Below are 25,280 nucleotides of genomic sequence, written 5' to 3' on the forward strand. Positions count from 1 at the left end.
ATTTGGTCCTTTGCCAAAAAACACCTTCGGGTTAATAATTGGACGCGGTAGCTCCATAATTGATGGACTCCTAGTTTCCCCCAGTATCATTGATAACGACTATACAGGGGAAATAAAAATCATGGCATCCTCTCCACAGAATATTACCACTATTCCTTCAGGGAAAGGGATCACCCAGCTATTGCTGCTTCCATTGCTAGATACAAACAATCAAATTAAATGCAATAAGCGTGGCTCAGGAGGATTTGGTTCCTCCGATGCATATTGGGCACAAGCTATCTCCGCTAGTAAACCTATGATGACCTTATGGTTGGACGGTAAGGAATTTAACGGGCTTGTAGACACCGGAGCAGATGTTACCATCTTAAAAAGAGAGGACTGGCCACTTAATTGGCCTCTCTCTCCCACGTTGACTAATTTAAGGGGCATAGGTCAGAGTCAAAATCCCAAAAAAAGCTCAAAACTACTAACCTGGAAGGATAAAGAAGGGAATCAAGGAACTATACAACCCTATGTAATACCAGGGCTCCCCATTAACCTTTGGGGAAGGGATTTGCTTTCTCAAATAGGGCTTCTCATGTGTAGTCCCAACGATATAGTCACAGCTCAAATGCTCTCGCAAGGGTTTAAACCGGGAAAAGGTTTAGGAAAATCCGAATCAGGCATTGCTCAACCCCTATCTATGAAGGGACAAAATAGCAAAAGGGGCCTGGGAAATTTAGCCTAGGGGTCGTTGATCTTCCTGTACCCCATGCAGACCAAATCACCTGGCTTTCAGGTGAACCTGTATGGGTCAATCAATGGCCTTTATCCTCAGACAAGCTACAGGCCACCCAGCGGTTAGTACAGGAACAGCTAGCGGCAGGACATATCACAGAGAGTGACTCTCCCTGGAACACTCCTATTTTTGTCATTAAAAAGAAATCTGGGGGAAACGGACTTTGGCCCTGTGGTTAGGGCATCCATCTACCACATGGGAGGTCCGTGGTTCAAGCCCCGGGCCTCCTTGTCCCTGTGTGGAGCTGGCCCATGCGCAGTGCTGATGCGCGCAAGGAGTGCCGTGCCACACTGGGGTTTCCCCCACGTAGGGGAGCCCCACACGCAAGGAGTGCACCCATAAGGAGAGCCGCCCAGCGCGAAGGAGGGAGCAGCCTGCCGAGGAATGGCACCGCCCACACTTCCTGTGCCACTGACGACAACAGAAGCAGACAAAGAAACAAGACACAGCAAAAAGACACAGAAAACAGACAACCGGGGGAGGGGAGGGGAATTAAATTAAAAAAAAAAAGGAATCTGGGAAATGGCGATTATTGCAGGACTTAAGAGCAGTGAACAAAGCAATGATACCTATGGGAGCTTTGCAGCCTGGTCTTCCAACCCCTGTAGCCATCCCCCTTGGACATTATAAAATTATCATAGATCTAAAAGATTGCTTCTTTACTATCCCATTATACCTGGCTGATCAAAAGCGCTTTGCGTTTAGCCTCCCCTCTGTGAATTTCAAAGAAGCTATGAGGAGATATCGTTAGAAGGTCTTACCCCAAGGCATGACAAATAGCCCTACCTTATGTCAAAAATTTGTGGCTACTGCCATAAGGGAAGTAAGAGCAATATGGAGGGACCTTTACGTTATCCACTACATGGATGACATTTTGATGGCTGGTAAAAATGGACAAGATATCCTCAAATGTTACCATGATATGGAAAAAGCCTTAAAGGCACATGGGCTTCAAATTGCCCCTGATAAGGTACAGTTACAAGACCCTTACACCTACCTGGGTTTCCATAAGTTAGGAAATAAAATAACTACTCAGAAGGCCAACCTCAGACTAGATAGACTAAAAACCTAAATGACTTCCAAAAGCTCTTAGGCGACATAAATTGGCTCCATCCCTACATAAAACTAACCACAGGAGACTTAAAACCCCTATTTAACATATTACAAGGAGACTCTAACCCCAACTCTCCTAGAAGTATTACTCAGGAAGGACACCAAGCCCTTAAGATGGTTGAACAAGCTATATAATCACAATTTGTCACTACCATGGACTATAGCCAACCCTTGTTTTTTGTCATATGTAAAACTTCTCTTACGCCCACGGTGGTATTCTGGCAAACCACCCCCATAATGTGGGTGCATTTACCCATGTCACTGGCTAAGGTAATTTATCCTTACTACCAAGCTGTCGCAGATATTGTCTGCCTGGGGAGAGAACAAGGTAAACGTTATTTTGGTAAAGAACCCAATACCATTATTCAGCCATATACTAAGGAACAAATCAGCTGGCTGTTGCAGACAACTGACAGCTGGCCTATTGCTTGTGCATCTTATGCCAGACAAATAGACAACCATTACCCCAATGATAAGCTACTACAATTTTTGAGTATGCATGACTTCATTTTTCCTTTGACCACCTCTCTTCAGCCCATCACTGGAGCCTGTCAGTATTCACTGACGGGTCCTCCTCGGGAATGGCTGCTTACGTCTTTAATGACAAAACTGTCCGATTTCAAACTCATTCAAAATCTGCACAGCTTACAGAACTACAAGCTGTCATAGCTGTGTTCTCTGCATTCCGAAGTGCCTCTTTTAACCTCTTCATGGATAGCTCTTATATAGCTCAGTCAGTCCCTTTACTTGAAATGGCTGCTCAAATAAAAAACGTCTCGGAGGCGGCTATTTTGTTCACTCAACTACAATCTCTTATTCATAAAAGGAATCACCCCTTTTTTATTGGTCACCTCAGAGCTCATTCCAATCTTCCAGGTCCCCTCACCCAAGGAAACCATTTGGCTGATCAGGCCACTCGGCTACAGTGCTATGTTAAGCAGGGCATGCATGACAACTCAAATAACCTTAACAAAGCTGTTAAAGCCCACCAGTTACATCATATTAATGCACATACTTTAAGGCTTATGTTCAGAATTACCAGAGAACAATCTCATCAGATTGTTAAAGGATGCCCTTCCTGTGTAACCCTTTTACCTACACCTCATCTAGGAGTAAACCCCCATGGTCTAATACCTAACGCCCTCTGGCAAATGGATGTAACTCATATTCCTGAATTTGGTAATCTGAAATATGTGCACGTTACAGTTGATACCTTTAGTGGACTTATTTTCACTACCCCACAAACGGGAGAAGCAGGAAAGAATGTCATAGCACATGCATTGGCAACCATGGTAGTACTGGGAACTCCACAACAGATAAAGACAGATAATGGCCCCGGATATACTGGCCATGTATTCACCACATTTTGCCAGCATTTAGGCATAAAACACATCACAGGCATTCCATATAACCCCCAAGGGCAAGGTATAGTCAAAAGAGTGCATCTGTCTCTAAAAAATACCATTGAAAAAATAAAAAAGGGGGAGTGGTATCCTGTCAGAGGATCCCCCAAAAATTTATTATCCCACTCTCTTTTCATTTTAAATTTTTTAAGCTTAGACCAAAAGGGACACTCTGCAGCTGAGCGCTTCTGGCACTCTAAGCCTGGCACTAACCATGCCACAGTTCTGTGGAAAGACCCAATGGATAATACCTGGCATGGACCTGATCCCGTCCTAATATGGGGCAGAGGATCAGTTTGCATCTATCCAAAAGAACTAGATGCAGCCAGGTGGCTGCCAGAACGATTGGTTAAACAAATGGATAATAACAATCTATCCAGGGTAGAGGACTCTCCCTGAGATGAATACTGTTTTCTTGCAGGAGAGTAACCAACGCTAAAACCAATGCAGCTGTGCAGCCCCCCTGGAATCCTTCTATGCAGCTTCATCACCATCGTTGGAGCCCTTCCATTATACGCCGGCACTCCGAGTGACTGGACCACGCTGGACAGATCCTTTCTACTTACTTTCTTTGTAACGTATAGTTGCCTTCTTCTCACTATCGCCTGCTGTGTATAACCCACCCACCATGTGCCTGAAAATCTGGGCACTAAGCTGTCTTCTAGGTATCTCTCAGGGAGGTTTTGGGCCTCCTCCCAACTGTCAAATGCTAATAGAGGGAAACGGACTTTGGCCCAGTGGTTAGGGCGTCCGTCTACCACATGGGAGGTCCGCGGTTCAAGCCCCGGGCCTCCTTGACCCGTGTGGAGCTGGCCTGTGTGCAGTGCTGATGCGCACAAGGAGTGCCATGCTACACAGGGGTGTCCCCCGCGTAGGGGAGCCCCATGCGCAAGGAGTGTACCCATAAGGAGAGCCGCCCAGCGCGAAGGAGGGAGCAGCCTGCCGAGGAATGGCGCCGCCCACACTTCCCGTGCCACTGACGACAACAGAAGCGGACAAAGAAACAAGACGCAGCAAAAAAAGACACAGAACACAGACAACCAGGGGAGGGGAGGGGAATTAAATAAATAAAAATAAATCTTTAAAAAAAAATGCTAATAGAAGCCCTCTATGGTAAACCTTGTGATTGCGGAGGGAGCCAGGTTGCTGTTCCGCCCTCTGTGTATACACAAGAGGTGCACTGCAGCACTAAGGTAGCTTACTTAGAGGCTCCGGACAGTAGCACTGGAGGATACTCAAACCAACAGTGAGTCTGCAGAAATGCCCCAAAGGTGATTCCCTTCATAGGCGGTCATCCAGGACATTGCCCTGTACGTCTATATACCCATCTATGCACAGCACTTGTTACACTGAGGTCCAAACATGCTCCATAAACAATAAAACCTATTACACTGCCATCCTAGATGGGCAGAAGCACGGCATTGCTGGAGGAGATTGGAGCCTCAATCCAGTTGTCATGGGGGACAGTAAATTAACCCAGTCCTCCTGCCAGGGCCAGGTAGGACAACCAGTTTGCTGGAATCAGGTCCCTCCTGTAGATGTATTGGACGGAGGGGGCCCACAAGACCAAGTCTGGCAAATAATGATCCATGAGAGAATCGAGGAAATCATAAAGAGCTCATTTCCTCAAATTGAATATCATCCCTTAGCTTTACCTAAGACTGGGGACTTAAATATAGATGCTCAAACTTTCGATATCCTTGAAGCTACCTTTAAATTGCTCAATGAATCCCAACCTTATACTGCACAGGACTTCTGGCTATGCTTACGTATAGGGACCCCTGTACCTCTAGCTTTAACTACAGCTAAGAATTCCTATCATCCTAATAATACCTGTACCATTATTCTGCCCATTAGAGTACAACCTATCTTTACTTATGCTAACACTTGCCTGCACTCTCCGTCTACCAATGACAGTGGTGAGATTCACTTAGGACATCTCACTTTCGCCCAGTGTAACTCAACATCCAATACGTCTGACGCCCTTTGAGCAGGCAATAGCTCAGTGTTCGTTTGTGGCAGTAATCTTGCTTATACCTTCTTGCCGTCTAACTGGATGGGGACATGCACTCTTGCTATCCTCCTCCCCAATGTTAATGTTATTAATGGAACTGAACCTGTACCTATTCCCAACATGGACTATATTGCCGGCTGCTCTAGAAGGGCTGTGCAGTTGATCCCAATTTTTGTTACATTAGGCACTTCTGGAGCCCTGGCCACTGTATGGCAGGGTTGGGAATTTCTCTTACTCAATATACAAAATTATCTAAGCAATTAATTGATGATGTCCAAGCTTTGTCGAGCACTATACAAGATATTCAAGATCAAATAGACTCTCTAGCTGAGGTAGTATTGCAGAACAGGAGAGGGTTAGATCTGCTTACAGCAGATCATGGAGGAATATGCTTGGTTCTGCAGGAACAGTGCTGCTTTTATGCCAACAAGTCTGGCATTGTTCGAGATAAAGTTAAGAAAGGAGAAATGAGTTTATATGGCTACAAGTCTCTAAAAAAGAGTCTGGAGGTTGTCAGAAGGATTGCCCTTATGCACAACTGAGCAGAGTCTAAGAGACAGATGAAGTAGATGCAACCACAAGTATTGGTTCTTTTGAGGGATAAAGAGACCCACGGGTTCTATGGTCATGGAAGATGGGGTTCACTGCCATATCAGATGGCCCTTCTTTGGATCTGGTGTTTCTGCGTGATGGAACTGGACTCAGATGGGATCTCTTTTCACAAGACTTTCATGCTACTTTACTGGAATTGTAGTTGGTGCTGGGGTTTAAGATATATTTAGGGGATTTGAATCTCTGGACTGACAATATGATAGCCAGACCCTGAGCCTCAACAGACTTCAGCTCCTACACTCTGATTTATTGGACTTACCCCACTCAGCTAACATGGAGTTGAAGAAGGTCAACCACCACACCATGGAGCCTAGAGTACCTACAACTGAAAGCAGGAGGATTGCATCCAGTATCCATGTGGAATCTAAGCCTCCTCTTGACATAGATGTGCAATGGACACAACCAATCCAATGTCCACAGAGAAAATGTGGCATTGATGTGGGAAGGGTGGCCATGGTGGCTGCTGGGTGCGGGGAATGGGAGGAAGAGATGAGATGGGGAGGCATTTTTGGGACTTGGAGTTGTCCTGGGTGGCACTTCATGAACAACTACGGGACATTGTAGATCCCCCCAGGGCCCTCTGGATGGAACTTGGGAGAGTGTGGACTATGCTGTGGACCATTGACTATGGGGTGCAGTGATTCCCAGAGATGTACTTACCAGGTGCAATAGATGTATCATGATGATAGGAGAGAGTGTTGCTGTGGGGGGAATGGGGGGTGGGGGCGGTGGGGTTGAATGGGACCTCATATTTTTTGAATGTAATATTTTTCTAAAAAATGAATTAAAAAAAATAATCAACAAAAAAAAAAAAGAAGAAGAAGAAGACCTGGAGAAAAGAAGAAAGGAGTTGGCTGACAACCCCTTGTGGAATGGACTTCATGGATTGTTACCATATATACTCCCCCTCTTGGGACCTCTGCTTGGCTTACTAATACTTCTATCACTAGGACCTATTCTCTTTAACAAGATTATGGCCTTTTTAAAGCAACAACTGGATGCCATAAAAATGCAGCAAATCCAGGTTCATTAGCATAGACTGGACATGGCCGACTACAACGAGGGGTCTTACCACTACTTGCAAATGGATCCAGCCGATAGGCCTGATCCCAGACCATGAATATCTCATCAGTATCTTCTGTGGTGCTGGACTGGTTAGTCAATGATGGGCAACTGGGAAAGGCATTCTTATGATAACAACCACCTAAGATAGAGATGTGGCCTTTTGCTGCCACGATTCTCAATGACGGGTAAGGTCTAATGCGATTGTCTGTTTGCCAGCCCTTACCTAAGACAGGCACAGTCCCCCCAGAATGGGCCATCTTGTCAGTCTTCCTTTTCTGCTAAAAATATTAAAGAAAAGGGGGACCTGTGGGAAGCTGCCTCTGGCATTGGTATCGTGTTGGCCATCTTGTTATAAAATGCTATTTTTAGCTACTAACCCGGTTAAGTTTCTGTTTCCTCGCCCTCGCTGAAGTAATTAAGTTTCTATTCTTACGCCACTCCCCGGGCTCCGATTGGGCACTCCCTAAAAGAGTGCAAAAGTCTTTCCACAGATGTTGTCAAACAACCACTTGCACATGCGTGTGGTGCGAAATTCAAAATCTAGTTACCCAATCATTTACCGACATATGTACTGCTGTCAGTATGTACCACCTCCTTCATCCCTGGCTATAAATACCCCTGATTGACCCTCAGTAAAAGAGACTTGATCAGAATCCTGTCTTGTCTCCATTCTTTGTGTCTCTTGTCCCTTTCATTCCTGCACACTCCCTCAGGTCTTGGTTCGACTGATCCGCGGGTTGAGTCAGAAGAGGTTTCTCACTCCTTGTGGAATGGAAAAGGGCTTCTCCATTTCTTCATAGAAGGAGTGGAACACAGAATGGGCTTTACTTGTGAGTGGGTGTTCCCAATACCCAACCCAGATGTAGTCTCCTGGGTCTATTCCTCTACCATCAATGCAGAGACTCATTTGGACTCCCGGAGCCTGTTGGGATTCAGGTTTAAGGATGGTGAGGTTTAAGTGGTTACAATGACAGCATGAATGGTTAGCCAGGGCCATTCCTTTCGTCAGGATGGCTGTTTATTTGTGGCTGTGTTCCACATGGCCCAGGTGACACAGGACCAGTAGGGACAGTAGTATGCACCTATGTATTTGAACCAGAAGCACCCCCCCCCTCCTTGAGCCACACTTTTCATTTCTGGAGCACACATATATTTATAGTTATAAGTATATTTTTGCTCACTGCTAAGCCCTCCACATTTGGTGTTCCATGGTATTCTGGAGTCTATAACTTGGCATGTGTCAAATAGGAGGGACACTCATTGGTTCTGGCTAGTGACAGGGTAGAGATAAGTAGCTCCCCATTTTGATTAAGCACCCTTATTTCCCATTTGTGGGAGACTGTTGGGGGTTTGGGGTCATAGCAGGTTATTTGACCAGATATGTTACAGACACTATAGGAGATTCCTTGAAACTGGCAGGTGGCTATATGGCCCTTGCAGGTGTAATGGTTATGATATATTAATGTGGTATTGACTTAGGCCCCCATTCGCACCTTTTGGATAATGGCTCACACTCTGTGATGCCAAACTGGGACCAGGGGAGGGTCTGGGCCAGGAGTAGGGAGAATAACCAAAGGGGCATTGTAACTGGGATTAAACTGGATTCCTATTCTTTGGCTGTATGTAGACCATCAGTTTCTGGGGTGTGACTGGAGCAGAGCTCAGTGTTCCATCCTCAACCTTTGGCCATGCATGGACCAGTCAGCTTCCGGGGTGTAACTGGAGCAGGGGTTGGTGTTTTGTTCCTTCACAAGATGAGTTTGGTTGAGTTGTGGGTTTCTGGAATATGGGTCCAGGTTTCTGGGGCAGCTCACTTGACCTGGCTATGGTGTATCCATGGGGTGCTTTCAGCTACTTTAACTGCACTGGGGGTGGATAAAATGACAAGATAGGGTCCTCACTATAGAGGAATTAGTGGAGCTGATTTCCAGTCTTTGACACAGACTGCATCTCCTGGCTTGTATGGGTGTATATAGCTGCTTAAGCTAATGGGGGCCCTTTCTTGGACCTAGTGTTGCAGGATTTGTAATGTTTTTCCTAAGCTGATCATTTGCTGAGCTATTGATAAGTTTCCTCTTTCTCTGAGATTCCCTTCTATATTTTGGATTAAGGAGGGGGGGTTGTCTGAAAGAGGATTTCAAAAGGGGTTAGGCTTAGCTTTCAGCTTGGGCTTGCCCGAACTTGGAGAACAGGACTCAGAAGTACTAGCACCCATTTTGGCCCAGTTTATTGGCAAATCTTGGCAATATAAGTCTATTGCATGGTTCATTCACTCTACTTTCCTGAGCTTTGAGGATGGTAAGAGGTGTGCAGTTTCCATCAGATGTGCAGTGCTTTGGCAATCTTTTGAGTGACTTCAGAGACGAAGGTGGGTCCATTGTCAGAGCCAATTGAGAGGGGTAGCCCATATCTAGGAATGATTTCCCTGAGGAGAACTTTGGTTACTTCTTCAGTTTTTTCTGTTCAAGTGGGAAAGGCTCCCACCCAGCCAGAAAAGGTGCAAATGAGGACTAGGAGATATTTATAACTTCCAGAGTGTGGCATTTCAGTGAAATTAACTACTAGATCTTCAAGAGGCATATTGTCAATTCTTTGGACTCCTGGGACTCCTGTAGGCCCCTGCCAAAGGTTTTATTTTTGCACATTGATGCACCACTGGCATATGTCATGGGTGATAGCAGCTAGCCTTGGGATGTAGGAGAATCTTTCTAACACTTCTTTAAGATGGGTTTTTCCCAAGTCTGTGTTCTTATGGTAGTGTTGAACTAGAGTTGTGGCTAATATTTGTGGCACAACTATTCTGTGATCAGGCAATGTCCACCATCCATTTTCTCCTTATATCGCCCCCTCAGAGAGTATCCACTCTCTCTTGGCTTGAGTATATTGCAGCTATCTGTGATTCAGAGGCTGTAAGACAAGAGCAGGCAGTGTATACTGGAGTTTCTGATAATTAAGAGGTTGAGGAATGAGAACAGTGGTCAGCTTTTCAGATAGGGATCCTTCCCATGCCACTCTTTTTGCTTCAGCATCTGCCCTCTGATTTCCCTGGATGATGGGACTGTGACTTGTCTGATGTCCCTTGCAGTACATTACAGCTACTTTGATAGGTTCCCAAACTTCTTCTAGTAGTTCTGGAATCTGTGCCATATTTAATGCTCTTTCCTCCTGAGTTGATGAGTCCTTTTTGTTTGTATAAGGCTCAATGTGTGTGCAGGGTAAAGAAGGCTTATTTGGAGTCTGTTTAGAGGTTAACCTTTGCTCCAGCTGCAAGTTGCAGAGCTTGGGTGAGGGCAATGAGTTTGGTTTTCTGTGCTGATGTGTTATTCAGGAGGGTCTGGGTCTCCTGATACCACAGCATATCCCACTCACTGATTGCTGCCCTGCATAAAGCTACCCCCATCCATGAAGTACTCCATGTCAGAATTTGCCAGTGGCTAGTCTTGGAGGCCTGTCCTGTTGGAATATACTTCTTGTGTTGTTTCCAGGCAGTTATGGGCTAGAATCCCCAGCTCCACAGGTAGCAGGGTGTCAGGATTTAGGGTTTTTACAAGTTCCAGTTGAATGAATGAATTTTCACATAATAGGGTTTGATATTTAACCAGGCAGCTGTTAGTTAGCCAGTGTGTTCCTTTGGCTTCTAAGACTGTGATTACTGCATGCAGAACCCAGACAATTAAAGGCTGCCCAAGAGTCAATTTTATAGCTTCTAGTGTAAAAATGGCTGCAGCTGCTACAGCTTGCAGACATGAGAGCCCATCTTTGGACTAGTGTCCAGTTGCTTGGATAGATAGGCTGCAGGTCTTTGCCAGGAACTGAGGTATTGAGTGAGTGCCCCTACTGTGATCCTTTGGTGGTTGTGAACATAGAGGTAGAATGGTTTATTGAGATCTGGAAGTCTGAGGCTTAGTGCTTCCATTAGAGCTTGTTTGAGAGCAATGAAAGCACTTTTCTGTGGGCTTTCCCAGAGCAGGAAATCATGATCTTCCCCCTTTGTGGCTTCATATAAAGGGCACGTGAGGACACCAAAATTGGGGATCCAATTGGAGCAGAATCCTGCTGCTCTGAGGAACTCTTGCAGCTTCCGGTGAGTGTTGGGCTCAGGGAGATTACAGATTGCTTTCTTTCTTTCAAGTCCCAATTCACAGTGCCCCTGCATTATTTTATAACCTAGATATCTGATTTGTGATAGGCAGATTTGGGCTTTTTTCTTAGACACCCAATAGCCTTTTTGCTGTAGATGCATTAAGAGGGCATGGGTTCTGTCAGCACAGTCTTGGTAGGTGAGACTTCTGAGAATGGGGTCATCTACATATTGGAGGAGAAAACAGTTATGGCTTTCTGGTTTAAAGGATTTGAGATCAATGGCCAGGCCTTGTCCAAAAATAGTGGGTGCATTTTTAAACCCCTGAGGCAATCGCGTCCATGTTAGCTGCTGCTTTTCACCTGAGTTCAGATTGTCCTACCTAAAGGTGGAAATTGGCTGGCTCCAGGGCACTACCCCAATACAGAAGAGGGCATCCTTAAGATCTAGGCATGACAAGTAGATTGCCAATGAGGGTATTAAGCTGAGAAAAGTATATGGATTAGAAACTGCAGAATGAAGGGTTATTACTGCCAAATTAACTCCTCGTAAGTCCTTGACTGGGCAGTAAACTCCATCAGCTTTTTTAACTGGAAAGAGTAGGGTGTTCCACGGAGATGGGCACTGCCTCAGTATGCTTTCATTCAGTAAGCTCTGAATATGTAGCTGGACCTTTACTTGAGCTTTGCGTGGAACTGGATATTGCTTTATGCTTATTGGACTGGCTGTGGCCTTTATTTCAGTAATAATTGGAGGAATGTCATGTGTCATCCCCGTTGGGTTACCCTCTGCCCATACTTCAGGCACATCTTCAAAAGGGAGCTACATGGGCATGGATTGACCAGTTTCGCTGAGGCAAAACAGTCTCCATTCCTCCTGCAGAGGAAGGGTTAGCACTATTCTGAGAGGGTCCTATGGCCCCAGTGTCAGTGTGGATTGCCCCGTGATGTCAAAGGCAACTTGAGCTGCCCGTTTGGACAGCAGATCTCAACCCAGGAGGTGACTGGGCACTCTGGAAGATAAAGGAATTTGTGAGGGACCTCTTTTCCCCCAATGTTCTGGTCCTGGCTTGCAGGAAGGGCCGTTGGGTACTTTTGCTAGTTGCCCCTTTCACAGTGACCTGTCTTCTTGAGAGAAGCCCAATTGGCTTGGTTATTACAGACTGTTGAGCCCCAGTGTCAACCATCATATGTATGGTGTGGCCCCCAATTTGGACTCCGACCATAGGCTCTGCAGGGCCAGGAGAATAGGAGCCCGGTCTGTCCTAATAATCTCTATCAGAATCCTCTATTCCTGCCAGCCCACTGGCCTAATTTGCAGGGTTTTTTCTTCAACTTTTATGGACCCAGGTTTTGGTTTGTGATGCCTGACTAGCTTTCCTGGCTAATGTTTTGGCTGCAGTGGCAGGGTCGAGTGGCCAGCTGGGACACTCTTGCTTCCAATGCCCATTCTCTTTGTAGTACACACACTGATTTTGCCTTAGGTGTAAGTCCTTCCTCTCCTTAGGGTAGGGCTTCCCAGTTTACTCTCCTTGACACAGGAATGGATTTTTCCATGATTGCCACTGTCAGAAGTTCTGCCTTCTTCTTCATCTTCTGACTTTCTCCCCTCCTTGTTTCTACATCGCGGTTGACATAGACTTTAGTAGCTACTTCCATGAGCTGAGAGATATTCATTCCAGCAAACCCATCCAACTTCTGCACCTTTCTTTGGGTGTCAGCTTGTGATTGGGAAATGAACACTGCCTTGACCATTGTTTGGCTCTCAGGAGCATCTGGGTTTGAAGGGTGTGCATACACAAAACATGCTGCACAGCCTCTTATAGAATTGAGCTGGACTCTCATCCAGAGCCTGTAGAATTTGAGTAGTTTTTGCCATATTTACTGTCTTGTGGCTCCCCACACTGAATCATTCAACTAAGGCCCTATGGAAAGTTTCTAGTCAGTTGAGCCTGGTTGTGCTCTTTGGATCCCACAGGGGGTCCTCTTCTGGGAATTGCAAGTGGGCATAATGGTCACTGTCCAAGTTCCCTCAGGTGGGTGCTCTCTAAGCCAGGTTAGAGCTCCCTGAATGACACGCATTCTTTCTTCAAAGTTTAGTAAAGTCATTATAAGTTGTTTACAATCAACCCAGGTGGGTTTGTGTGTCTGTAAGATGGACTGGAAAAGGTCCATCATGGCTTGAGGCTTCTCTGAGAATGGTGAGATGTGGCTTTTCCAGTTAAAAAGGTCCATTATGGGAAAGGGCTGATAGATGAATGTCCAGATCCCCCCCAAGCCTGGCCATGTGCATCATAAAAAATTGGGGTCCAGACTTCATGGAGAGGTAGCTGGAAGGCAGGCTTTCTCTCTGCTCCCTCTGCCCCTGGGGCTTCCTGTGGTTTGAGTTGCCACTTCTCAGCATCTCCCCCTGACTGACTGGGAGCACTGCAGCAGCATTGCCAGGGGCAATGGGCTGTAAAAGCAGCTGATCTGTATTTTCCATTGCAGAAGCTACCAAAGACCACTGAGTAAATGGTAAAAGCTGCTACAGGGATGGTGTAGGGCTCTCTGGTGCAGATGTCTTTAAAAGCAACTGCCGGGATGGTACAGGTGCCCTCTCTGATGGTGATAAAAGCAGCGGCAGGGATGGTGTGGGCATCACACTTCCCCATGTGGATGATGACAATGGGGCACTGCTTAGGGAGACTAGTTCATTTTCATTCCTTAGTACTGCTGGGACAGAAGTCATCACATAAGGTGGTGGAAACTCATGTTCATATGGCCCTTCTAAAATGGACAGATTGGCACTGGACTTGGGGCACACTTTCTCTGAGCCCTTTGCACAGTGATTGTTTGGTCTGGTCCCTGGGACAGCACTCCTTGGTTTCTGTATTAGGCAAATTCTAGCTTCCTTACTCATGCACTACCCTAACCAAGGTGGATTTTGGCTCACAGTGTTTTCCCAAGCCTCAATGTAGGGGAATTGGTTTGGGTGTCCTGGGTTTTCAGTTACTGCATCATGAACTTTATGGATGATCCAGGGATCTAAAATGCTCTCCCGGGGCCAGCCCATGCTGAAAGTTGGCCATTCTAATTCACAAAGCATCATAAGCATTCCTGGTTGGAACCTTATGCTGTATACATCATCACAGAATGCACGGGGGAAGTTTTTCAGCATACAATCTAACAGGATCCTACTTTGTGTGTTTCCCATGTTTCTGCCCTGTGCTGATGGTACACAATAGTCACTCAAGCCTTACACTTAGTCCCTCTCCAGCTGCAACCCTCACAGGAACTTTCAGCACCTCTTAAATTTAGCGGGTCTGTATAAGCCCCCAACTTGGAAGAGGGTCCCATTGCAGAGACCCCCCCCCCCAGACTGCCCTTGACCATATGAGGTCACCACAGAACCACAGATCAGGACTCTGCACTTGCCCTGTAGAAGTGATTTTCTGCATCTCACTCAGTTGCCACAATCACACGCACACAACCACCCCCCTTTCCTTTTCTTGGACCTGGAGAGGAGGCAGCTTCCTCCTATATTCTCAGGAGTACTGGGGCCTCCCCTTTTAGAGAGCTGATCAGTCTCCCTCCTAATTTTAGAATTAGGCTTTTCCTGCACTATGCCCCTGGGGGTCTTACCCATCTGATGTGTAGTGCTCCTTGCTTCATTCTCATTGTCTCTCAAACACACTGGTGCTCTGGTTCTTCCAGGAGGGCTCTGGTGAAGACCACAACCTCTTTCTGGACTAAAAGGGGAGTCCAGGGGCACCCAGGGCTGGGTTTCACCTGGGCCCTCCCAGCCTCCTCAGAGACATCTGACAGGGGCAAACAATTACTGCCACCTCTGACCTTCTCAACACAATCCTGGACAAGCCCCCAGAATTGTAGTAGCAGAGAAGTCAGGTGTACGTGGTGTCGAAGGCCAGGACATGAGAACTCTGAGAAGGAAGTTGATTTATTTTGACCAGCCAGACTCACTGGACTCCTGTCCTAATAAAGACCAAGCCCAAATGAATTTTATACAGAGGAAATAAGAGTGGGGAGACAAATGGTGCTAGTATGCAAAAAGACTTTTTGTTAGTTTCTTCAAGTGTTTTATCTGAGTATTGGATAGGTTATTTCCCCCAGGTAAGCTTGAATTAATGCATATCCCCCACATTCCAAGTCAGCATTTAGCACGAACCCCTCCACATTCCAGCTTACATCCTCCCTGAATATCCAAAGCCTACAGAGTTTATACTTCTCAATTGGCTTCCAGGCATATCTGGATATAAAATAAGTTTGGATTTGTGCACAGGCTATATTATATCTGCTGCATTCAGTCCTCCGTTTATAAAGGACTCCAGCAAGAGGACCAATACCCACCCTAGACTCACTGAAGCAATCCAATCAAAGACCCCAAATTGAATTCAATTCAAGTTCTCAAGCCCACAGGAATGAATTAGCTCCAAGAATATGTGCTCTTTCCTGGGCTCCACATAAAGTTTCAAAGCACCCCAACATGAAGGTCAGTTTCTTTCTCTTGCCTAGTATTTTATTGTTGATTGACTTTACATTAAAACTCTTCTCTGCCACTTAGACTTGGCTGTATTTAATTGATCAAATTTTTCCAGTTCTTCATCTCATTCTAGCCCTGGATATTTGGTATAATTTTTAAGATTGTACTATTTGTGTAATTATTTCACCCCAAGAAAAAGATTATTTCCTAGTTCCTTCTCCAAGAATATTGATCTGTTCTTTTTTTGTTTGTTTGTTTTTTGTTGTTTATTTTTGTCTCTATAGTTTTTTTACACACTCTTTTCATTGCCTCTAGCTGTTTTACATGATATGCAAAATCTTGGAGGATGGTCACCTCAGAAAGGACTTTCTGAAGTCAGTATTTCCAGTCAAATGAGGACCAGAGGCTCACAAAAAGGGCTCAGACCAGCCCCAATGAGCCCTGGAGAGAGGTACAGGTAAGACACCAGAAGCCTTTTTCACAACTCGGTGAAGTTTGAATTCCTGGCCTGCCAAAAATATGGCACTCTTTAGAAAACTGTTCCCTGCAACCCTAAGGAGGCATTGTGCCTTTAAGCTTTAACTGCCTTCCTCCATGTCAGCAGTGGGGTTGAGTCAATGGCAGTGGCTGTCCTTGTCTGGGTTAGCTAAAACAGCAGCTCAAAACTGGAACTCAGTAATCAAAACTTGCTGATGAAAAGATATGCTCAACCCCACCATTCTCGGGGTAGACTTCCATGTTCCTCTCCACCCACAACAGCCAGCCAGGGATCAGATCCTAAGATAGCCCATATCATGAATGGGGGATGGGTGCCAGCTGTCACTGCAGAGTGAGCTACTCAGTATTTTTTAAACTTGATAAAAATTGTAATTAGACTGTGTAGTTTCCTTTTTAACAAGTCAATTTTATTTATACATATTAATAAAGCTTATAATTCATACAAAGTATAAAAACAGTGGAATTTGGTATGATACCATAGTTGTGCATTCATCACTTCAATCATTATTGGAGCATTTCCATTATTTCAGTAATAATAAAAAAACAAGAAAATTCCTCATCTCTCAACCTCCCTATGATTCCACTGCTGTACATAGTTGCTATTTCTGGCAACTCTTGCACAATTATTTATTAGTTCATTAAGTTTTTTTTTTTTTGAGATATATTCACATACACTATGATCTATCCAAAGTGTATAATCAATGGCTTTTATTATAATCATAATGTTGTACATACAGTTTTTAGCACAATTTCTCAGCCTTTTCCATACACCATTCTCTGGATGCTCTATAATGCTCCTTTGGCCTCCTGAGCTCCAGAACAGTTGTTACAGACAGTTTCTGACTCTTCACTAGCTCTTTTGGAAGAGAAGTGAGTCCTGAATCTCCCTGCTCTGCCATCTTTATGGAAATTCCCTTGCTAGTGTAAATATCTTTGGTATACATGGAACAAGATAACTTATTACACATCTTCCTGACCAAACATGGAGAAAAGTTTTATATATTTTCCCACAAGGAAAATAAGCAATCCAATATGATCTAAAGTTAGGTTAAGATTAGATCCAGAAAACCACCTTGAATGTCTCTCTATTTGTATTTTTTTACCCTTTAAGGAGGTCATATAAGCATCAGCACATTGCCATTTTACAAGAGTCCATTAGTCTGAGAGAGAAGAAAGCATTCCTATTTAAATGATGTAACAGTTCATGTATATTACTCCCAATTAAGTATGTTGAGTTTCCATTTTTAATATAACCTGAATTTTGACTAAATCATATTATATGTTTATCTGTATTGGGTAAAGAGATAATGCAGGCATTACACATGCAAGTGGGATACTTATCATTGAATCAATATCTAATTTAGTGATTTTCTTTGTTATGTCAGTAAAAGTATCATTATCAGAGTCACTTTTAAGCTGTCTTTGAATATGGGAGTCCCATCTCTATTGTCTGAATCTAACCTGATTGATTGGTTATATACAACCAATATATACAACCAGTCTTGTGTATATATCCAATTTTGGCCCTGTCTTATTAAAATTTTCTTGCATAAAGAAGAGTTTATAGTCACCAAATTATAAGTTGTGAAAAGCTAGTTAAAGCTTCAAATAAAGTTTTCCAATGCCAAATACATTTAACTTATTGATCTGTAACAAGGGCTGACTAATTTTTAACAGGATACCAAATCTTTTTATTAAACATTTACCTCTTTTTTTGACCAATGATCACTTTTGCCTGAATGGACCATAATTTTAGGTCCATCTTTATCATCTAGATATTGGAAAACCCAGCAATCAGTTAAATTTATAATGCTAGAAACCCTATAAATAACTGGGGTTGAGATAGAGAAGTAGCAGTGATTAATAGCGTTGTTTTTTAAATTTTTAAAATCACTTAATAAGTTGTTTCTTTGTAAATCAATCAATAATATTTTACACCATGCTTTAAAATTTAGGTAATCAAGACCACATTAATAATCCATAGGCATTTAGAATGAGATTTCATTTGCTCATAGTTTTGCATTGTAAGCAGCATAATCACTGCATAGATATACTCTGAATGTCTATTAAATTATCTCATTTATACTAACTCTTCTTAGAAAGGATGTATTCTGTTTAGCTCTAGTTGGAAGTATCATAAATTAAAAATTAATTAAGCTTTACTGTATTTGAGAATAGCTTTGGCTTAATTACCAATACCTTCAGCCATTTGTTTTATATTTACATACGTGTACATGGGTAAGTCATATGTGGATGTGTTTATTGTTTTTATGAAGTCTATCTATAACAATCTACTCCTAGTAACAGACACACTATGTTGCTGTTTAAATTGTCCCTCAGTTCTATTCTAAACTCATAGTTCAGTTTATTTTATTGCCCTCAACCTGTCATAACCAGAAGCAAAACACTGGAACTTTAAATTAAAACTCAACTCCACTTGTCTAAAGGTTTGTTTATTCATACTATTTTGCTGAAGGACTCATATGTATATATAAATCAATAAGTTAATCTGTGCAGTTTGACAGCAATATTAGAATCCCATGACCCTGTAATTCTTGAAGGAAGTGATGTATATTTTCTAAATAATTTAGAGAAATGTTGACCTTTCCAGCTTTTTTTTGAAAATGAACAGTTCTTCCTTTTAACTAATTTATGAATTAATCTTTTGTAGAGAAGTAGGAGGCTGTGACCACCCCCACCCAAGAGGAAAATTCCACAGCCCCCTAACTGCCTATATCTAGCTTCTTTAACAAGTTTGCTCAACTGTAAAACCTTATCACAAGGCCTCCTCCTGTAGAAAGTGTCGTCAGCCCCTGCCAAAAGGCCAACCTGACCCAGACCCTTGTAAATAACATGAACTCCCCAACCGCTTGTCTCCCCTGATAGAATTCCCAGCGCTTGATTAACCGCAAACACCTGCTTCTGCACGTGCTTGCTTGCTGAGCTACTGCCCCCCACCCTGAAACTAAAGGCCTATATAAGCAAACTCCCCCATGACTCGGGGCTGCTCTCCCCTCTGTGTAGGATGAGGCAGTTGCCAAGTGGCTAATAAAGCTCTCAATTGGAACTTTTGAGTCTGAGTTTGGTTGATATCGCTAGTCTATAACACTTTCTGAATTCACTGGTTTCTGAAACTGGTCTTAAGCAAAGGTCTGATATCTAGGCAATTAATAGAGACTGTGTAACCCTGTCTAAGAAGACACTTCAAAGTGAATTAAACTGTTTTTCACTTGAGAGAAACAAACAATTCCCACCAAACCCTGAAAATGTATGTTACATTGGACCTCCCAGGACAACTCCACATTTTACTAGAGCTTTAAAAAAGTTGTGTTGGCTCTTCTGAAAGACTCTCAATGGACAACATCATCACCAGATGTTGAGAATATAACTACCAATTTCTATTTATCTGTAAAGAATACTTTTAAAAGATTTTTTTCTCTCCCCTTCCTGCCCCCTGTCCCCCGCCCCCCCACCCCAGTCATTTGTTCTCTGTGTCCATTAGCTATGTGTTCTTGTTTTTGTCAGCTTCTGTTTTCAGCGGCATGGGAATCTGTGTCTCTTTTTGTTGCATCATCTTGCTGCATCAGCTCTCCATGTGTGTGGTGCCATCCCTGGGCAGGCTGCACTTTCTTTCATGCTGGGCAGCTTTCCTTATGGGGCACACTCCTTGCACGTGGGGCTCCCTTACACGGGGGACACCCCTGTGTGGCATGGCACTCCTTGCGCACATCAGCACTGTGCATGGGCCAGCTCCACACAGGTCAAGGAGGCCCGGGGTTTGAACTGTGGACCTCCCATGTGGTAGACAGACACCCTAGCCAGTGAGCCAAATCTGCTTCCCTGTAAGGAATATTTTAAGAGACTCTGAAAGAGCAGAGTAACTAAGGATAAGAAGATTTAAGAGTATCTAAAATTTAAATAATAAATCATTCTCACAAAATTTATTTCCTTAAAAGAAAGATACAAAATAACTTATATGTGAATACCCTACTTATATTTTGAAAAATCAGATATTTTTATTTAAGTGAAAGTGGAAATGAATTAAAATATGAAGGACAGAATTAAATAACCAGCTATATAGCCAATTCAAATTACATTAAAACCCAAATATGAACTATAAAGAGAAGTGAAATTTTCCTAAAATGAAATGAATATTCACTAAACCACATCCCCTCCCCAAGTAGGTAAATTACATTAAGAAGAATTCTACATGGGCTGAGATACTTTTACACTTCAATATGTATAAAAACATAAAAATAATTTTAATGTTGCCAAAATACTGTCTGAGTTTTTAGGGTTACATAGTTAGAAAAATATAATTCTACTCTTACAAACAAGTCAACTAAGGAGAAATAAGTTAGCACAATCATTTGAACTGGCTGCCTACACATTGGGCATGCCTTATTTTGTTTTTTGTTTTTTTAGCTTTTTTGAACATGTAAAACAAGCCATAAGATGTCCTTTTTTTGTCATGGATGATACAGTCAATTTTAGGTCACAAGGTTCAATGGCACAAAGATGGAAACTAGATTCCATGCATTTCTCTTTATCTTGTGTTTCATTCTTCTCAAACTCTCTGACAGCTTTAACTTTTTATTTTTAAAGAAGCTTTAGATTATATAAATGTTTAATAAAAAATATAGGGGATTCCCATATTCCCCAACTCCTCACCCTAACCCTCCTACACTTTTCACATTAACATCTTTCATTAGTGTGGTAAGTTTGCTACAATTGATGAACACATATTGAAGCATTGTTATTAACAATGTACTGTAGTTTCTATTATAGCTTCCACTCTGCCTTACCTAATTTTATAAGTTATGACCAAATGTAATGGCCTATACCTGTCATTGCAATGTCATGCAGGACAATTCCAATGCCCCAAATGTCCCCATATTATACCTATTCTTCCCTCTCCCTCATCTCAGAACCTCTAGTGGCCACCACCTTTACATCAATGATAAAAGTTCTTCCATTGCTAGAATAATATTAAGTCTATAATAGAATAATACTAAGTCTACTTTAGTCCATTGTTCACTCCCCAGTCTTGAGGATTTTGGGATGGTGAGCCCACTCTGCTTCTATTGGAGAGGGGGCTTAAATCCCAATGGGCAGATGGCTGACATCTTCTTGACTGGTATAAATGTTGCTACTAGAAGTTGATAGCTGAGAATAGCCCTCATTTTCTTGGGATTGGGAGGCTTGTGTGATTTTATTTTCCTCTATGTCATTTTTCTGAAATCAGGAACATTAAAGCCCTCTTCTGCATGTGTTGAGTTTTCTAGTATGGCTTTCCCAGGTATTTTCCCTTTATCATTTCTTTTATCTTCAGGAAGCCAATTCTCACATCTGTTGTAATGCATTTCCACAAGGGGAGGATACATTTCTTTGCATGAAGTACATTTCCCACAGAGAGCGATGGAAATTTCAGGATCTTCTTCAGATGAGTCTGTATCACTCTCCCCTGCTTGATATACAATAACTTGATAAACCTGATCATCTTCATATGAAAGTTCTTGTCCTTCACTAATCTTCTGAATCAAGAGATTCAACTTCAAATTATACACTGAATTGATCTGGAACTGAATCCTGATTCAACCAACCACCAGAATGTTCACTTATACCAGCATCAAGATCCAGATTTGATAGTCTCCATTGATTCACTCCTACAGAATCTTTTACACCATATCTTCCTTATTATACATAGAGCAAGACTTTCATCAGAGGAAAGGTAAATGCTAGCAGATTCGTGATGCTTTCTCCGTTGTCCACCAGCTAAGTCTTCTGAATTTTCTGTCTCACTAATTATTCTCCTTTTAGATGAAGGTCTAAAAATCAAATTTGAGGATGAAGGTTTCTCCTTCTACACCTCCTGTGCAGGGTCCCTTTGATGGCCGCCATCTTTTTTTTTAAGATTTGTTTTATTTATCTCCCCTTCCCTCTCCCCTGCTCCAGCTGTTTGTTCTCTGTGTCCATTTGCTGTGTGTTCTTTGTCCGCTTCTGTTGTTGTCAGCAGCATGGGAATCTGTGTCTCTTTTTTGTTGCATCGTCTTGTTGTGTCAGCTCTATGTGCATGTGGCACCATTACTGGGCAGGCTGAACTTTCTTTCACGCTGGATGGCTCTCCTTATGGGGTGCACTCCTTGTGCATGGGGCTCCCCTACACAGGGGGCACCCCTGCATGGGGCAGCACTCCTTGTGCACATCAGTGCTGCACATGGGCCAGCTCCACATGGGTCAAGGAGGCCCGGGGTTTGAACCACAGACCTCCCATGTGGTAGATGGACACTCTATCCACTGGGCCAAGTCCACTTCCTGATGGCTGCCATCTTGAAGGTAACACCTGTTTTCACTTAGAGATACACCTGAATCTGATGGTTCCTGCTGGTTGACTACTACCAAGTTTCTGTAGACATTTTCCTATGTTCTTTCACAGAGGAGCTTGGCACTACAAACAACTCCCCTAGAAGATAATTTGAACAATATACAATATATTGTTTTTTCTCATCACTTGGTCATAATATAGTGGCCAAGATAAAATATAATGTCTTTCATTGTGTGTTTTTTTGTGCACCAACAGACTGTAGCAAATTCTGTAATGATTGTTTTGTTCTAACCAGGGTCTCTGGTTCTGAAACAGGAATCTGTGAGGTGCTTATAGCATATCAGTAGATAGATAATTGTTGGTATTGCACATTTGCCATGCAGGGTTTTTCATGCCTACAGTGGGATCTTTTGAGGCTCCCCAGTTCTGTTCATGGGGCACATGGAAGCCTTCGTGTCAATTTCACACCACTATTGTATTCCAACACATTAGGTTGGGAGTAGGAGATCCCTTGAGGCAAAAGCATCAGAATCTGAGTCAGAAGTTCTGACCAGAAAGCGGCTCAGCTTCTTGCTCCATCCCCCTTCCAGTCACACAGGGCAACACAAGCCCCAAACAAAAGGAACAAAGGTTGCTAATAGCCATGCTCCCCCCTCTTCCCATCTGTCTTCTTGATAGTGGGAGACCACTGGGGTTGGGAAACTAAATGTGGAGGCCCCCTCAACCTCTTGAGACCCCAAATGGATCAGAACATTCTGCTTTGATGTCTTGAGAGACATGCTTGTTGTCTCTGCTAACTAAAAGGGAAGAAGATTAGAGCTCTTCTGTTTTACTTAAGCACTTAGATGCTCTTATCTTTTTAAACAAAAGAAGCAGCATTTGGAAATGTACACACACATCTTGTCTATCCTCCTGTATGTAGCCAGAAATGAAGCAGTTGCTTACAGATAATAAAATGCTTCTCAGTTTTACTACTGTGTGGTTAGACTGGTAAGAGGATGTGCCTGTCCCCTTGAAGCTGGCACATGGTCTGTATGAATGCCCAGAGCCCAGAGAAGCCCTGGGCTCCCACCCAGCTCTTCAGGGTGGCAGTGACCCTCCACCCTGCCATCCTCCCCAGCCCAAGGCTGTTCTACTTATATGTCACCAGGTCCTTGTCTGGTCAGCACCCATGTGAAACACCCTTCTCCATTCTAAAAGATTCTAAAAGGGAATCTTGTGGCTCTTTTAATACTATTACTATGTAGCAAAAGTTTTCTCTTCCTTTCTACCATGGTATATTTTGTTTGGGTTTTGTTTTTGTGCTGAAATGACAATTCTCTTTCTTGCTCAGTCAGCCTCGCATCTGTTCTGTATAATATACCATGGCCAGACTCAGTACAGGCTCAGCACACCAGTGTCTTCCCAGCTCATGTCCATGATAAAACAGCCCACTTCCCTAATTGGCTGACCAACCTTGTGGGTTTAAATTATGTGACACTGACAATTTTCTCAAATTGAGTACATTCATTTGTTCATATGACCCTCATGGTATTCATGATATATGTAGGTTCACAACATAAGATGTACATTATCAATATGATACCTAAATAATAGACTGCATATGTAACCATTTATAACAATGTAACTTCATCAAGAACTTCCCTCTGAAAGTTCTTTTTTTCAGATTTGTGCTAACATGGGGGTCAGGGACTGATTCCACAGGCATCATGTAGACCTCAGACAAGGTTGTTTTCAAGCACCGTTTTTTAAAAGAAAATATTTATTTTGCCCCATAATGTTAGCAATGTATGTAATCTCTGTCACAAATCTCAGCCCAAGCCTAAATATTTTAAAGTTACTATAACTTAGGGCAGCACTGGGCAGTTTAGCACTTGCTGAAATGGGTTCAGTGTTCAATTATATTTGTGCACATTTCTTTACTGTACAATAAGGAAAACAACATTTAATTTTCTAATTATCCAGAGAAAGTAATGTAAAACAATGTTTTACTGAGAAATAAGAAAATTTTCTTGTTGTTTTTCAGGGGGTTAGGATTATTTTCTTTGCTCTATTTATTTTTAAAGTTCTTTTGCATTCTCCTTTTCATATATTTCCTTCATTTTACCAAAAGCTGTCCTTTATTCTTCAACCTTGATCTTTTTGTCTTCTAAAAATGCCATATTTGCTTAATGAAACCTCAGGGAAATGATAATGCCACATACACACTTGATGTATCACTTGTATTTATTTTATTTGGTCATTAAATTTTTGTTTGGGGGAAGAGACATGCATGGCAACTGCATGGCTTATTCTATTTACTAGCTGCCCTCTCCACAAGTATGTCTGAAACATTTCTATAATTGTACAGAAGATGCAAGGAGTACAAAGCTTCATTTATATCACAAAATCAAAGATTGGGTTATTTTCCTTTTAATGTTTACAACCTATTTTCTCCATTTAAGGAGCACTGCTTCAAGAACTGTGTGGTATTACAGAGAAAGTTGGAGGTTAGTTTGAGGACTTGTCAATCCTCCACTGATTGAAAGAAAAATTGTTCCAGATAGCTTATCTTATCTTAGGATGAGGTCTTAGTTGGTATTTAAGAAAACCAGTCCATTCTTAGCTTTAAGCTTTCAATTTTAAGAATAAGTGCATACAGCAGGAATTTAGAAACTTAAATGTGAGCTTCACTTATTGCAGTCATAGTTTCCTCATAAATTCTTTATCAGCTATTTCATGTGCATTAGAAATAACAAGCTGGTCTCCAGTCTTGTGAAGCTGCTGCTGGTTAAAGCATGATGTGCAGATACTACCAAGTGTGGCACCTGGACCCCACACTGTCATGAAGCCCGAGTCAGGGGAAAGGAACTGAAATAAAATCATTGCCTTTGTAAACACGGGAGCCTTTACTTGGCCTTATAAGGTGG

At 42.8% G+C, this 25,280-nt stretch overlaps 1 pseudogene; it reads right to left on the reverse strand.

The window, feature by feature from the left end:
• Positions 1-2,149: 2,149 nt before the first annotated feature.
• On the reverse strand, positions 2,150-22,743 carry LOC101435438 (E3 ubiquitin-protein ligase Mdm2-like; annotated as a pseudogene).
• Between the last annotated feature and the right edge of the window lie 2,537 nt (positions 22,744-25,280).

This window comes from Dasypus novemcinctus, chromosome 31, assembly GCF_030445035.2.
Source record: "Dasypus novemcinctus isolate mDasNov1 chromosome 31, mDasNov1.1.hap2, whole genome shotgun sequence".
Classification (NCBI taxonomy): domain Eukaryota; kingdom Metazoa; phylum Chordata; class Mammalia; order Cingulata; family Dasypodidae; genus Dasypus; species Dasypus novemcinctus.